Genomic DNA, 13,905 nt, shown 5'->3' with positions numbered 1-13,905 from the left:
TAAATAAAACTTTGAATTACAGGCATGGAAAAGCTTTGCAAATTGGCTATATGCATCTACTGTACTGTTACTGATGGAATCTCACATCTGAATATACTGGGATTTCGATATTGTGAAACTCTCCTGTAAACCATCACCCAAAATGCATCAAATTTTCTATCCATACTACATTTTATGTTACAAATGTTAACAGCCACCAACTTCTCATTTGGCTCTGTGGAAAACTGAAATTACTTGATTATGTTTATTACCGAATAACTTTGTTCTTACTTAACGTTTATCATGTTATACAGCTTGTATCACCAATTTACTAATGAAGCAGAAAACAAGAGAATTACTTTTGACCTGATTTTGTAGTTTGAATATTTATACTGTTGAATAATGTGACTTGGCAACTCTGATTCAACATACCAGTCCATCATACATATAAGTAGTTAAATGTACAAAACATATCTAGCTGTGGTACATTTATTTTGAACAGAATTACACCAATATATAATTTCTAAATATAAAGACAGCACTTATGACTTTCTTATATTATCTATACAGTGGGGAAAAAAAACACAATTGAGAAACACCACAGGATTATCAGTGTCAGATCAGTTTACTTTCACAACAACTTCATATACACTTTGTTTCAGAATTTCAGCAGTAAACCAAGCCCTTAGTCATAGCAGCAAAAAGTTAAACAATGGGTTAATAAGACCAACTGTTGACTACAATTGTAAATTATGTTAATGTAGTGTATTCAGAAAGAATGCAAAATGTAGAAGGAACTACCCTTCCATTCATTTCTCAAGCTTACTTCTTCCATTATGTGAGTTATAGAGAGTGAAAATTATGCCAGCATCATCAGGCACAACGCAGACATCAATCCTGGACTAATGGCACAGTCACTCAGACAGGGCCAGTTTGAAGGTTACAAATTAATCTAACACACATCTATAGGATGTGGTGGAACACTAAGGAGTAATCTAAGGAGGAAACCTGCAGTCGGCTATTAGGCTGGTGATCACATCCAGATCTCTGGGGCTATGAAGCATTAGCACTATTAATCACTGCACAACAAAGTTGTCTAACAGAAATTGAAATAATTAAGGACACATAAAAAAGAGTGATACTATAAAAGTAACATCAAGAGCAGTTCAGAGCTTCACATATCAAGACTAAATAGTCATTGTACAATAAACTTTTTAGTGCGTCTCCTGAATAGTACATACAATGTAATAAAAACAGAATCTTCAACAGATTCAACATATGCTCTACATTTTTAAACTACACAGATTAACATAAACCAACAAAATAATAAAACATTGAAGGTGGAAAAATGTAAATAGTAAACAGTTGAGCTGTTCCATTTTACAGTGATTGCAATGAGTCTCTGAGATGTTGCACTTTTGTCCCATTGATGCCATGGATGGCAGTGAAAGACAGGACATCAAAAGTACTTAGATGCAGTAAACAGTTATTTAACAAAATTGAGTTCTCTAATAGCACTCAGGTAGACGTTTTTTAGTAGTCTGGAAGTGTGAGTCTTAATAGAACTATGACGCCTTCCAGAAGGCAGCAGAATGAAAAGGCAGTGGCCTGGGTGAATTGGGTCCATAAGGATTTTTTGGCCCTTCATAAACATTGAGTTCTGTATATGTTCTCTACTGAAGGTAACTGGGTGTTGGTAAATTTTTGTGGTGATTTGATGACTCTCTGAGCCTTCTTGTCAGCCAAGGACAGCTAGCACACCAAGCAGTGATAAAAGGACACCAACAGCTGCCTGGACAGGCTAGCCTTGCTCAGCATCCTTAAAAAGCAGAGCCACTTTGGTGCCTTCTTCACCAGAGGAGTTGTGTTAACAGACCATGTGAGGTCCTGGGAGATGTGTATGCCAAGGAATTTAAAGCTAGGTACTCTTTCCACTATGTCTACTCTGATGTATTGAAGAGTAGGTTCCTCTTCCTGCCTCCTGAAGCTGATATGAGCTGAAGCTCCTTTGTTTTGGAGGTGTTGAGTGTCAAGTTGTAAATGCAGCACCATTCAGACAGTTTGCTGACCTCATCCCTATAGGCAAACTCATCACCATTATGTATCAGTCCTACCACAGTGGTGTCACCTGCAAACTTGATGACTGTATTTGTGCTATGTATTGCTGCTGATGGCTGCTGATTACTGCCTTATTTGGAATAGGCACAATAATGGCAGACTTAAGGCATTTGGGGACAGTGCATTGTGACAGAGAGACATTAAAAATGTTGCTGAACACCTCTGTCCACACAGTCTCTGAGAGCCCTCCCTAGAATTTTATCTGGGCCAGCAGCTTAACTTGGGTTGACACTGCAGAATACTCATCTGGTGTCATTTGTGCTAACATCCATCCATCCATTTTCCAACCCGCTGAATCCGAACACTGGGTCACAGGGGTCTGCTGGAGCCAATCCCAGCCAACACAGGGCACAAGGCAGGAACCAACCCACCGCAGATTTGTGCTAACAGTAAACGCAATATATCTTTAAAAGCATTTTTCACAGTGACTTTGCTGGAGTAAAAAAAACATTGCACCATTATAATCCCCTCAAAACTAGGTCAGTTTCTCCTTTCCTTTTGACTTCAATGTATTTTTAAGAGTTTGCTAAAATTGCCAACCACTTCCACATTATTGCCAAATTCGGGACAAAACAAACTAACCAAGGTTTGCTCTTCACTAATCAAGACTACAATTGTATAATAATAATACATTTTATTTATATAGTGCCTTTCCCATGCTCAAGGCACTTTACAGTGTCTTAGAAAAAAACCCAAAAAACAGCAGGGTATATGTAACATTGGATACAAATGTTTTCCTGAATAGAACAGTGAAACAGATAACAAAGCATTACATAGAATAAAGGACAATAAACCAGAGTAAAATACTAAATTCAATACTAAAAGAAAAAGCTAACAAATAACCTAATTTGTGATATAACAGAGACACAGATTATCCTGAGCAGCTGGACAGAGAGGTAAACTGAAAGAAAGGGAAGAATGTTAAGTTAAAAGCCTTCTTAAATAGATGAGTTTTACGTTGTTTTTTAAAAGAATGAATGGAGTCAGCTGATCTAATTAATTTCGGGATGTCATTCCAAAGTCTAGGTGCTATGGAGCTGAAGGCCCTGTCACCCACAGAGTGCAGGTTAGTGTGAGGCACAAGATTACCAGAATCAGAGGACCTTAGTAGGCGAACAGGTACATAATGATTTAGAAGGTCACTGATGTAGACCGGTGCAAAGCCATTTACAGCTTTGTAGGTTATTAATAGAATTTTATATTCAATCCTGTAAGACACAGGGAGCCAGTGAAGGCGAAGCAGGATGGGTGTGATGTGCTCACTGTTGCTGGTTTGAGTAAGGACTCTTGCAGCAGAGTTCTGAATCAACTGGAGCTGTGATATAAGATTAGAAGGGGCACCTGCCAGCAGCAAGTTACAATAATACAGTGGGGCAAAAAAGTATTTAGTCAGCCACCAATTGTGCAAGTTCTCCCACTTAAAAAGATGAGAGAGGCCTGTAATTTTCATCATAGGTATACCTCAACTATGAGAGACAAAATGAGAAAAAAAAAATCCAGAAAATCACATTGTCTGATTTTTGAAGAATTTATTTGCAAATTATGGTGGAAAAAAAGTATTTGGTCAATAACAAAAGTTCATCTCAATACTTTGTTATATACCCTTTGTTGGCAATGACAGAGGTCAAACGTTTTCTGTAAGTCTTCACAAGGTTTTCACACACTGTTGCTGGTATTTTGGCCAATCCTTCATGCAGATCTCCTCTAGAGCAGTGATGTTTTGGGGCTGTCGCTGGGCAACACGGACTTTCTGCTCCCTCCAAAGATTTTCTATGGGGTTGAGATCTGGAGACTGGCTAAGCCACTCCAGGACCTTGAAATGCTTTTTACGAAGCCACTCCTTCGTTACCCGGGCAGTGTGTTTGGGATCATTGTCATGCTGAAAGACCCAGCCACATTTCATCTTCAATGCCCTTGCTGATGGAAGGAGGTTTTCACTCAAAATCTGACGATACATAGCCCCATTCATTCTTTCCTTTACATGGATCAGTCGTCCTGGTCCCTTTGCAGAAAAACAGCCCCAAAACATGATGTTTCCACCCCCATGCTTTACAGTAGGTATGGTGTTCTTTGGATGCAACTCAGCATTCCTTCTCCTCCAAACACGACGAGTAGAGTTTTTTCATCTGACATTCTCCCAATCCTCTTCTGGATTATCCAAATGCTCTCTAGCAAACTTCAGACGGGCCTGCACATGTACTGGCTTAAGCAGGGGGACACGTCTGGCACTGCAGGATTTGAGTCCCTGGCGGCGTAGTGTGTTACTGATGGTAGGCTTTGTTACTTTGGTCCCAGCTCTCTGCAGGTCATTCACTAGGTCTCCCTGTGTGGTTCTGGGATTTTTGCTCACCGTTCTTGTGATCATTTTGACCCCACGGGGTGAGATCTTGCGTGGAGCCCCAGATCGTGGGAGATTATCAGTGGTCTTGTATGTCTTCCATTTTCTAATAATTGCTCCCACAGTTGATTTCTTCACACCAAGCTGCTTACCTATTGCAGATTCAGTCTTCCCAGCCTGGTGCAGGTCTACAATTTTGTTTCTGGTGTCCTTTGACAGCTCTTTGGTCTTGGCCATAGTGGAGTTTGGAGTGTGACTGTTTGAGGTTGTGGACAGGTGTCTTTTATATTGATAACGAGTTCAAACAGGTGCCATTAATACAGGTAATGAGTGGAGGACAGAGGAGCCTCTTACAGAAGAAGTTACAGGTCTGTGAGAGCCAGAAATCTTGCTTGTTTGTAGGTGACCAAATACTTATTTTCCACCATAATTTGCAAATAAATTCTTTAAAAATCAGACCATGTGATTTTCTGGATTTTTTTTCTCATTTTATCTCTCATAGTTGAGGTATAACTATGATGAAAATTACAGGCCTCTCTCATCTTTTTAAGTGGGAGAACTTGCACAATTGGTGGCTAAATACTTTTTTGCCCCACTGTATATGCAGGATGTGATAAAAGCATGGACAATTTTCTCAGCATTAGAAAAGGAGAGGAATGAGCGAACATGGGATATGTTATGAAGGTGAAAGTAAGAAAGTTTCTTAATGTGGTTTATGTGGGCGTGTAATGGGCTAGAATTCAGTATTCTAAAGAAAATGACATTTCTGTGTGTTGCTTAGTGTAATGGGCTATAAACCAGTGTTTTAAAGAAAAGGCAGAATTTCTGGAAAATTCTGCTACAGGTTATTGTTGATGGCTATCTACAGGGCATAAATATTTACCTGCCTTGCTATAGTCAGACTGCTTTGATTTAGTATCTTATCTACACACAATGTGGGGATACAGAACTGTCTGCTTCCTTTGAAAACTAACGAGTTCTGGGAACATTGGTTTCTAATCAAGTACTCAAAGTAAATGTGTTTACACTATTTGTTATGCAGAGGAAATTGGCTTGCACCATTGTTTCACTGATTGCCATGTTGATCTATGCAGAAACTGAAGCATTTATATATTTCTGGGTAAAGGAGAATAAGACAGAACAGAGAAGTATGGTCTGGGACTTGTTACTGCTGCCTGCTTCTTTTATGCTCTTTCACCATATCGCTGTAGCTGCACCCTGTAGCAACAGTGGCTTGTACCTGACCCAGGTTCCCCTAGGCCTGAAGTCGGTAACAATTCGGGGCTTGTAAGGGATCAGCACTCTGTCATGGAGACAGTCATCACTACACCTGGTAATTCTTGTTGTAAAACTTCAGGGACGACTCCTGTAATTGTGTCATCCAGAGAGCCCAGCTTCAGGTAATGAAGGGAGATGGCAACATCTGGACCACACAAGATGCTGATCTGGGATATCCATAAGAAATTAATATTGCTGGATTACAATCAACTCAGCCTTCTCGCTGCAAGTATAGGAGATAAAGAAGGAGATGAAACTGTAAAACTCTCACAACTAGGTGAACAAGAACTTTATTATTTCCTTTTTGATTATGTTAAGAGTGATAAGTTGAGAAATTTGGAGGACGAAGGCATGTCACACCTACTTCACCTTCAGGATTCGATTTCACAACTCCTAACCAGAAAGGATTTCAACCCTGCTAGGAGTATGGATTGTACAGGTGTTACCACTGCAGGGCTGGATCAAGATATTCATTCGAGCCAAGCTAAACATTTTGGCAGAAACTCTGAAAATAGGAGGAACTCTGGGGACCTGGAGAAAGGATGCCTTCCTTACATGACTTCAGATCAAGTGGTCAGACTCACTGATATTGCTACTTTTCTGCCTCGTAGGGAGTTCAAAGTCCATGGTGAGCAAATCTATGATGGGGGCTCTGAAACGTCATACAGTAACCTTTGCAAACAAATAGATGTAGGGCTACATGAGGGATTTACTGAGTTTGAAGTTGTTAAGTCTGTACTAAAAGTAGTTAAACCAGGTATCTTCAAAAATTTTCTCATGAGAAGAGATGATCTCACATTAGATGAACTCATTAGGGATAAAAGCAGCACAGAACTGTTTTAGGAACTGAGCAATACAAAGCAACAAGATAAGGAAACACCCGAACATTTTGTATATAGCATAATGGATCTTCAACAACGTGTGCTGCTGGCATCACAGCAGCATGGAGCTGAATTCAGTTATGACAGAAAATTAGTTCAGGGCATATTTCTTCATACCCTTTATCAAGGGTTCAATGAAAAAAATAACATCAGACAAGACAAAAAAACATTTCTTACTGACTGATGATATAATTCTAGAAAAGATAACTAAATCTACCAGGGAAGAAGCAGAGAGAATAAAGCGTCTTCACACTCCGAGTGAACATAGGTCAGTCTCTGTAAATTCAGTACAACAAAAGGGCAGTTCACAGGCTGATCAGACTGAACTGAGTCAAGCAAACTATAGAATGCAAGTTGACAGTGCAGCTATAAAGCAGTTAACTGCTCAAGTGTCCGAACAAGCAAAACAATTTGACAAGATTGTGAACCATAATGATAATGATAATTTGAAAGTTGCCTGTGCACATCAAGCTCATAATACAACCATTAAGCAGCCGACAGCTCAAGTGTCTATGCTAGAAAAAATTTTTGAAAACATCACAAAGCATACTGGTAACAGTACTCGGACAGATGTCCGTGCACTGCCACAATTGAACACTCAGGTCTCAAGAGATAGTCCTAAATGAAGATGTCAAGAATGTGCCCAGCAGGGAAAAGAATGGTGTACTCACTGCTTTCGCTGTGGTTTGATGGGACACAGAGCTGTTGGCTGTACCAAGAGATGGGAATCGGGAAACTGGGGAAGGTCACTGGAGAGGGGACAACCAGTGACCAACAGTCACTGGAGAGGGGACAACCAGTGACCAACAGGAATAACAGGTCCCCCCAGACTGAGGCTCCCATAATGCAAAACACTTATCTACTGCCCCCTAAAACAAAACGTGCTGCCCAACTAATTGGGAGTCGTTGCATGGTCATGTGTGTAATCAATGGACTTCAAACACAAATGCTGTTAGACACAGGAGCACAGATTAGCATAGTGGAGAGAGAGTGGGTAAGGAAGACATTGCCTGATGTTAAGATTCAGTCACTTGAGAGTTTAACAGGAAGTCCACTCTGTATTACTGCAGCAAATGGCACTGAGATTCCATTTGAAGGGTGGGTTGAGGTGTCACCCACCCACTGAGCTCCAGGCATGGGCAGGTAGCCATTGATGTTCCTTTGTTAGTAAGTCAAAGTCATGTTAACTGTCCGCTGTCAGGCTTCAATGTTATAGAGGAACTGATCCATGAGAACTGTGACCAGACCAATACCACCATTCTTAGCGCACTGCTGAGTGAGGCATTAAAACTGAAAGGTGACACAGCAGATAATATCATCTCTGCAACAGGAGTAAAACCTGGGGAAGCAATATCACCAGGAGTTACAGTAAGGATGGGGAAAAAGGGGCTTGTTATCCCAGCATTTCAAATATGTCAAGCGAGATGTAAAACTAGAGCTTTGCCTAGAGGAGGCACAATGGCTTTTGAGCCACTAGCAGAGAATCATTGCCAAGAGGGCATTTACTACTCGCTGCCATTGTTGACAATCCAACTCGTACTTCAAAACTAATTACCATACCTCTCCAAAATTATACCTTACATATCTGCCTTCCTAGTGGAACAATATTAGGCACTCTAGAAGAAATTATTGATATCTGGCCAGTCCTTCCCCCAGTAATTATCTCCAATTATTGATATCTGACCCAGTAATACTCAGCCAGCCAATTGATGGCCAAGTCAATGCTGCACACACAGAGTACAGTAGAGTTAAACAGGAAAGCAACAATACAAGGTTACTGCTTGAGAGAAATGGAACCCACCAGTAGATTTGTCCCACTTAAAAGAGGAAGAACAAGAGGTAGTCAAGCGCATGTTACATGAAGAATCAGATGTATTTTCATGTGAAAATGGTGAAACTGGTTGCATTCCAGATTTCAAGCTAAAAATCCACTTAAGGGATGATACTCCTGTGCAGAAAAGGTACAATGCTATTCCAAAGCCCTTATACAAAGAGGTGAAAGAATACATCCAGAACCTTTTGGACCATGGTTGGATAAAGAAGTCAATTTTGGCTTACTCTTTTCCAGTTGTCTGTGTCAGGAAAAAGGACTTAAGTTTGGGTCTTTGTGTGGACTTTAGAGAGCTAAACCGTAAAACAATCCCTGACAGACACCCCCTGCCACGCATTCAAGACCTACTGGATAACCCTGGGGGCTACTCATGGTTTTCAATCTTAGATCAAGGAAGTGCATACCATCAAGGGTTCATGGATGAGGACTCAACATTTGTCACTGCCTTCAGCACCCCATGGGGGCTATATGAGTGGGTTCGCATTCCTTTTGGCTTGAGCTATGCTCCTGCAGCATTTCAAAGATGCATGAAAGGGGTACTGGAGCAATTGAGAGATGAATGTTGCACCCCATATTTGGATGATGTACTTTGCTTTTCCAAAACATTTCATGACCAGGTGGAAGACTTGAGACGGGTACTGTGTCAAATGAGAGAGCACGGGATAAAATTCTGACCAGAGAAATGTGAGTTATTCAGACAACAAATCCAGTACATAGGTCGTCTAGTGTCTGAAGAGGGGGTGCAGATTGACCCTAAGGATTTGGAAGCTGTCCTACAGTTAATGGAAAAGGAACCCACAACAGTTGGAGAAGTCAGATCATTGCCGCTCCTTCATAAAGGACTTTTCCAGGATGGCAAAACCTTTGTTTGAACTTTTAAACGGTACTATTGAAAATACTGGAAAGTCCAGCTTGGCAACTACAGCAACAGAGAGGATAAAATCCAATGTACAGCTACTTTCAAGGACACTAGTTCAATGGACTAATGAACATCATACAGTCATTTCTAAATTTGTGGATATACAGTAATCCCTTGCTATATCGCACTTCGACTTTCGCGACTTCATCGCGGATTTTATATGTAAGCATATTTAAATATATATCGCGGATTTTTCACTGGTTCGTGGGTTTCAGTGGACAATGGGTATTTTAATTTCTGGTACATGCTTCCTCAGTTGGTTTGCCCAATTGATTTCATAAAGGGGACGCTACTGGCAGATGGCTGAGAAGCTACCCAATCAGAGCACTTATTACATATTAAATAAAACTCCTCAAATATATTGTGAGCACTGAGGCAGTTCGCACCCCTAGAGCATACGGCCGCTCCTCAAAAAACACTGAAAGACTACCTTCACATTGCTCCCTTCCTTGCTGGGCTTACTTGTGGTTGCTTTGTTGCGCGATATGCTTCCCGTACGGTGCTTCACATACTTAAAAGCTCAAACAGCACCTATTGATTTTTGATTGTTTGCTTTTCTCTCTCTCTCTCTGACATTCTCTGCTCCTGACGGAGGGGGTGTGAGCAGGGGTGCTGTTCGCACCCCTAGAGGATACGGATGCTCGTCTAAAAAATGCTGAAAGACTACCTTCACATTGCTCCCTTCCTTGCTGGGCTTCCTTGCAGCTGCTTTGTCAAGCGATATGCTTCCCGCACGGTGCTTCGTATACGTAAAAGCTTGAACAGCACCTATCGGTTTTTGAATGTTTGCTTTTCTCTGTCTGTCTCTCTCTCTTTCTGACATTCATACTTAAAAGCCCAAACAGCCCTATTGATTTTTGATTGTTTGCTTTACTCTCTGACATTCTCTGCTCCTGACATGCACTCCTTTGAAGAGGAAGATATGTTTGCATTCTTTTAATTGTGAGACGGAATTGTCATCTCTGTCTTGTCATGGAGCACGTTTAAACATTTGAAAAAGAGACAAATGTTTGTTTGCAGTGTTTGAATAAAGTTCCTGTCTCTCTACAACCTCCTGTGTTTCTGTGCAAATCTGTGACCCAAGCATGACAATATAAAAATAACCATATAAACATATGGTTTCTACTTCGCGGACTTTCACCTTTGGCGGGGGGTTCTGGAACGCAACCCCCGCGATCGAGGAGGGATCACTGTACTCACCAATCCACCCATACTTGCTTTTCTAAATTTTGAATTGCCCTTTGTTTTGCACACTGATGCATCAAATGAAAGACTGGGAGCAGTACTTTACCAACAGCAGGATGGTAAACTACGTGTAATTGGCTACGGATCAAGAACACTCACCCCAGCTGAGAAAAATTACCATGTCCACTCTGGCAAGTTAGAATTTTTGGCCCTGAAGTAGGCAATCTGTGAAAAATTTCGAGACTATCTATATTATGCACCCACCTTTACTGTATATACTGACAATAACCCTCTGACATATGTTCTGAGTACAGCAAAATTGAATGCAGTGGGTCATCGCTGGCTTGGAGAATTAGCAGACTTTAACTTTGACATCAAATACCACCCTGGGAAAGAAAATACAGATGCTGATACACTGTCCCGCTACCCTGTGGACTTACAGGCCACAATCACTGAGTATAAGGAAACAATATCTCCAGAAGTCGTCTCAGCTGTCTGGCAGGGAGACAAAGCAGCTAAAGATAAAGAAATGCCATGGGTGGCTGCTCTACACTTCACCTCAATGGATGACGGTGTGTTGCCAGGAAGTGCTGATATAGTCACACTAAATGATATTAGGGTCGCACAGCAAGAAGATGCTACCATGAGAGAAGTGATTAACCTCAAAAGCAGAGGATGGGGTCCAAATAAGAAGGATAAGGAACAAATGTGAATTGAAACAAAGAGACTGATACATGAATGGAACAAACTCAACATTTACAAGGGAGTACTGTACAGGCAAGTAGGAAAAAGTAAGCAGCTTGTTTTGCCACATAAGCTGAAACCAGTTGTCCTTAAAAGCCTCCATGATAATATGGGGCATATCGGATCTGACAAGGTGATTCATCTAGCCAGAGAAAGACTTTATTGGCCTTACATGCAGCAAGAGATTCAATATTATGTAATTCAACAATGCACCTGCATCATGAAGAAGCACCCTATTAACTCATACAGAGTACCTATGGGCTCTATTACTGCGAGTAAACCTTTTGAACTGCTCTCTGTGGACTTTCTGAATCTTGAGCCAAGTAAAGGAGGTTATGAATATGTTCTAGTTCCTATGGATCACTTTACTCGCTTTGCACAAGCATATGCCACCAAAAACAAATATGGAAAAACTGCAGATGAGAAGATTTTCCAAGACTTTATCCCCCGTTTTGGCTACCCTGCAAAACTGCACCATGACCATGAGCGTGAGTTTGAAAAAAAACTTATTCCAGAGGCTCCGATAACTATCTGGAATAGCTCACTCACACACCATCCCCTATCATCCACAGGGGAATCCAGTAGAACAATTCAATCGAACTCTGCTTCAGATGCTCCGAATCTTAGAAGAAGAGAAAAAGTCAAAGTGGAAAGATCATCTACCACAAATTGTGCATGCATACAATTGTACAAGACATGAATCAACTGGATATTCTCAATTTTTTCTCTTGTATGGCAGAGCTCCAAGATTACCTATCAATTTGTTTTTTGATCTTACAACTGACAATGAGGAAACAGACAGCCAGGGCTTTGTGCAAAAATGGGCAACCAAGATGAAAGAAGCTTACCAGATTACTGCAGATAACAGTCGGAAAGCATCGGCCAAGGGTAAGCAGTATTATGACCGTACAGTGAGAGGTGCTATTCTTCAACAGAGTCTTAGTCAGAAACCTATCTAAAAGAGAAGACTCAGGAAAACTCCATGACTACTGGGAAAAAGAGGGTATGTTGTATTGAGGAGAGAATTAAAGACATCCCAGTGTACAAGGTACAGCCAGAAGCTGGTAGCAGAACACCCCGGATATTACCCCGCAACCTCCTGCTGCCTGTCAATGACTTAACTCTTGAAAAAGACACTAAATCAAACACAGTGAAAAGTAAAATGCAAAGACCAGCAAGAACAAACAGTGAGACACCAGACTCAGCATCTGATCACTCCGATGAGGAAGCAGAAACCTCATATGCCATGTTTCCCTGCACATGTCAGATCTGAGGTCATAGAATCTGAGTCACGCTCCAGGCCCGAGAGTTCTACCCTGAACCACGAGAACCTGACAGAAATCCTTTGCAAGGAACATCAAGGGAACAAGGACTGGAAATGGAGACCAGTGTTGCAGAACCCCAGGTGGGGCATATTGATGAAGCAGTGGAACCCACAAATGGTCAAGAAGACCTAGCAATAGAACACCAGAGTGACAGAGAAGGGGACACTTTAAGAAAATTGGCTCGCACTGTCAGACCCAGAGAAGTATTCACATACCACAGACTGGGGCAACCATCATACCAGCCTTGGAAACCTGGTGTCCATGCAGTTATGCAGAATCCTATGTATCTGTTACCATGCCACACAATAGTGTATCCAGCACACCCAGGATTTGATTATTACCTAAGACCATTGGTTGAGACACAATAGACACTGAATCCAAGGCCGAGTCATTGGAGCAACATGTCAGAAGATGTCTCAAAAAAAATAGGGGAGAGTGTAATGGGCTAGAATTCAGTATTCTAAAGAAAATGACATTTCTGTGTGTTGCTTAGTGTAATGGGTTATAAACCAGTGTTTTAAAGAAAAGGCAGAATGGTTATTGTTGATGGCTATCTACAGGGCATAAATATTTACCTGCCTTGCTATAGTCAGACTGCTTTGATTTTGTATCTCATCTACATACAATGTGGGGATACAGAACTGTTTGCTTCCTTTGAAAACTAACGAGTTCTGGGGACATTGGTTTCTAATCAAGTACTCAAAGTAAATGTGTTTACACTATTTGTTATGCAGAGGAAATTGGCTTGCACCATTGTTTCACTGATTGCCATGTTGATCTATGCAGAAACTGAAGCATTTATATATTTCTGGGTAAAGGAGAATAAGACAGAACAGAGAAGTATGGTCTGGGACTTGTTACTGCTGCCTGCTTCTTTTATGCTCTTTCACCATATCGCTGTGGCTGCACCCTGTAGCAACAGTGGATTGTACCTGGCCCAGGTTCCTCTAGGCCTGTGGTTGGTAACAGGCGGAATAAGAAAGGGAGGAATCAAAAATGACACCAAGATTGTAGGCGAACAGGAGCATAGTGATTTAGAAGGTCACTGATGTAGTTTGGTGCAAGGCCATTTAAAGCTTTGTAGGTTATTAATAGAATTTTATATTCAAACCTGTAAGACACAGGGAGCCAATGAAGGCGAAGCAGGATGGGTGTGATGTGCTCACTGTTGCTGGTTTGTATGACTCTTGCAGCAGAGTTTTGAATCAACTGGAGCTGTGATATAAGATTAGAAGGGGCACCTGCCAGCAGAGTTACAATAATTGATGCAGGATGTGATAAAAGCATGGACAAGTTACTCAGCATTA

The 13,905-nt window shown here is 41.2% G+C and overlaps 1 protein-coding gene across 3 annotated transcripts in view; it reads right to left on the bottom strand.

Annotated features, from left to right (window-relative positions):
• Positions 1–13,905, bottom strand: part of ero1b (endoplasmic reticulum oxidoreductase 1 beta) — a 94,997-nt gene that overhangs the window by 23,491 nt on the left and 57,601 nt on the right. The gene's annotated exons all lie outside the window — the stretch shown is intronic.

Source organism: Erpetoichthys calabaricus, chromosome 15 (assembly GCF_900747795.2).
Source record: "Erpetoichthys calabaricus chromosome 15, fErpCal1.3, whole genome shotgun sequence".
NCBI classification, from domain to species: Eukaryota; Metazoa; Chordata; class Cladistia; order Polypteriformes; family Polypteridae; genus Erpetoichthys; species Erpetoichthys calabaricus.
Note: the sequence above shows the minus strand (reverse complement) of the source record. Positions and strands in the feature narration are given on the sequence as shown.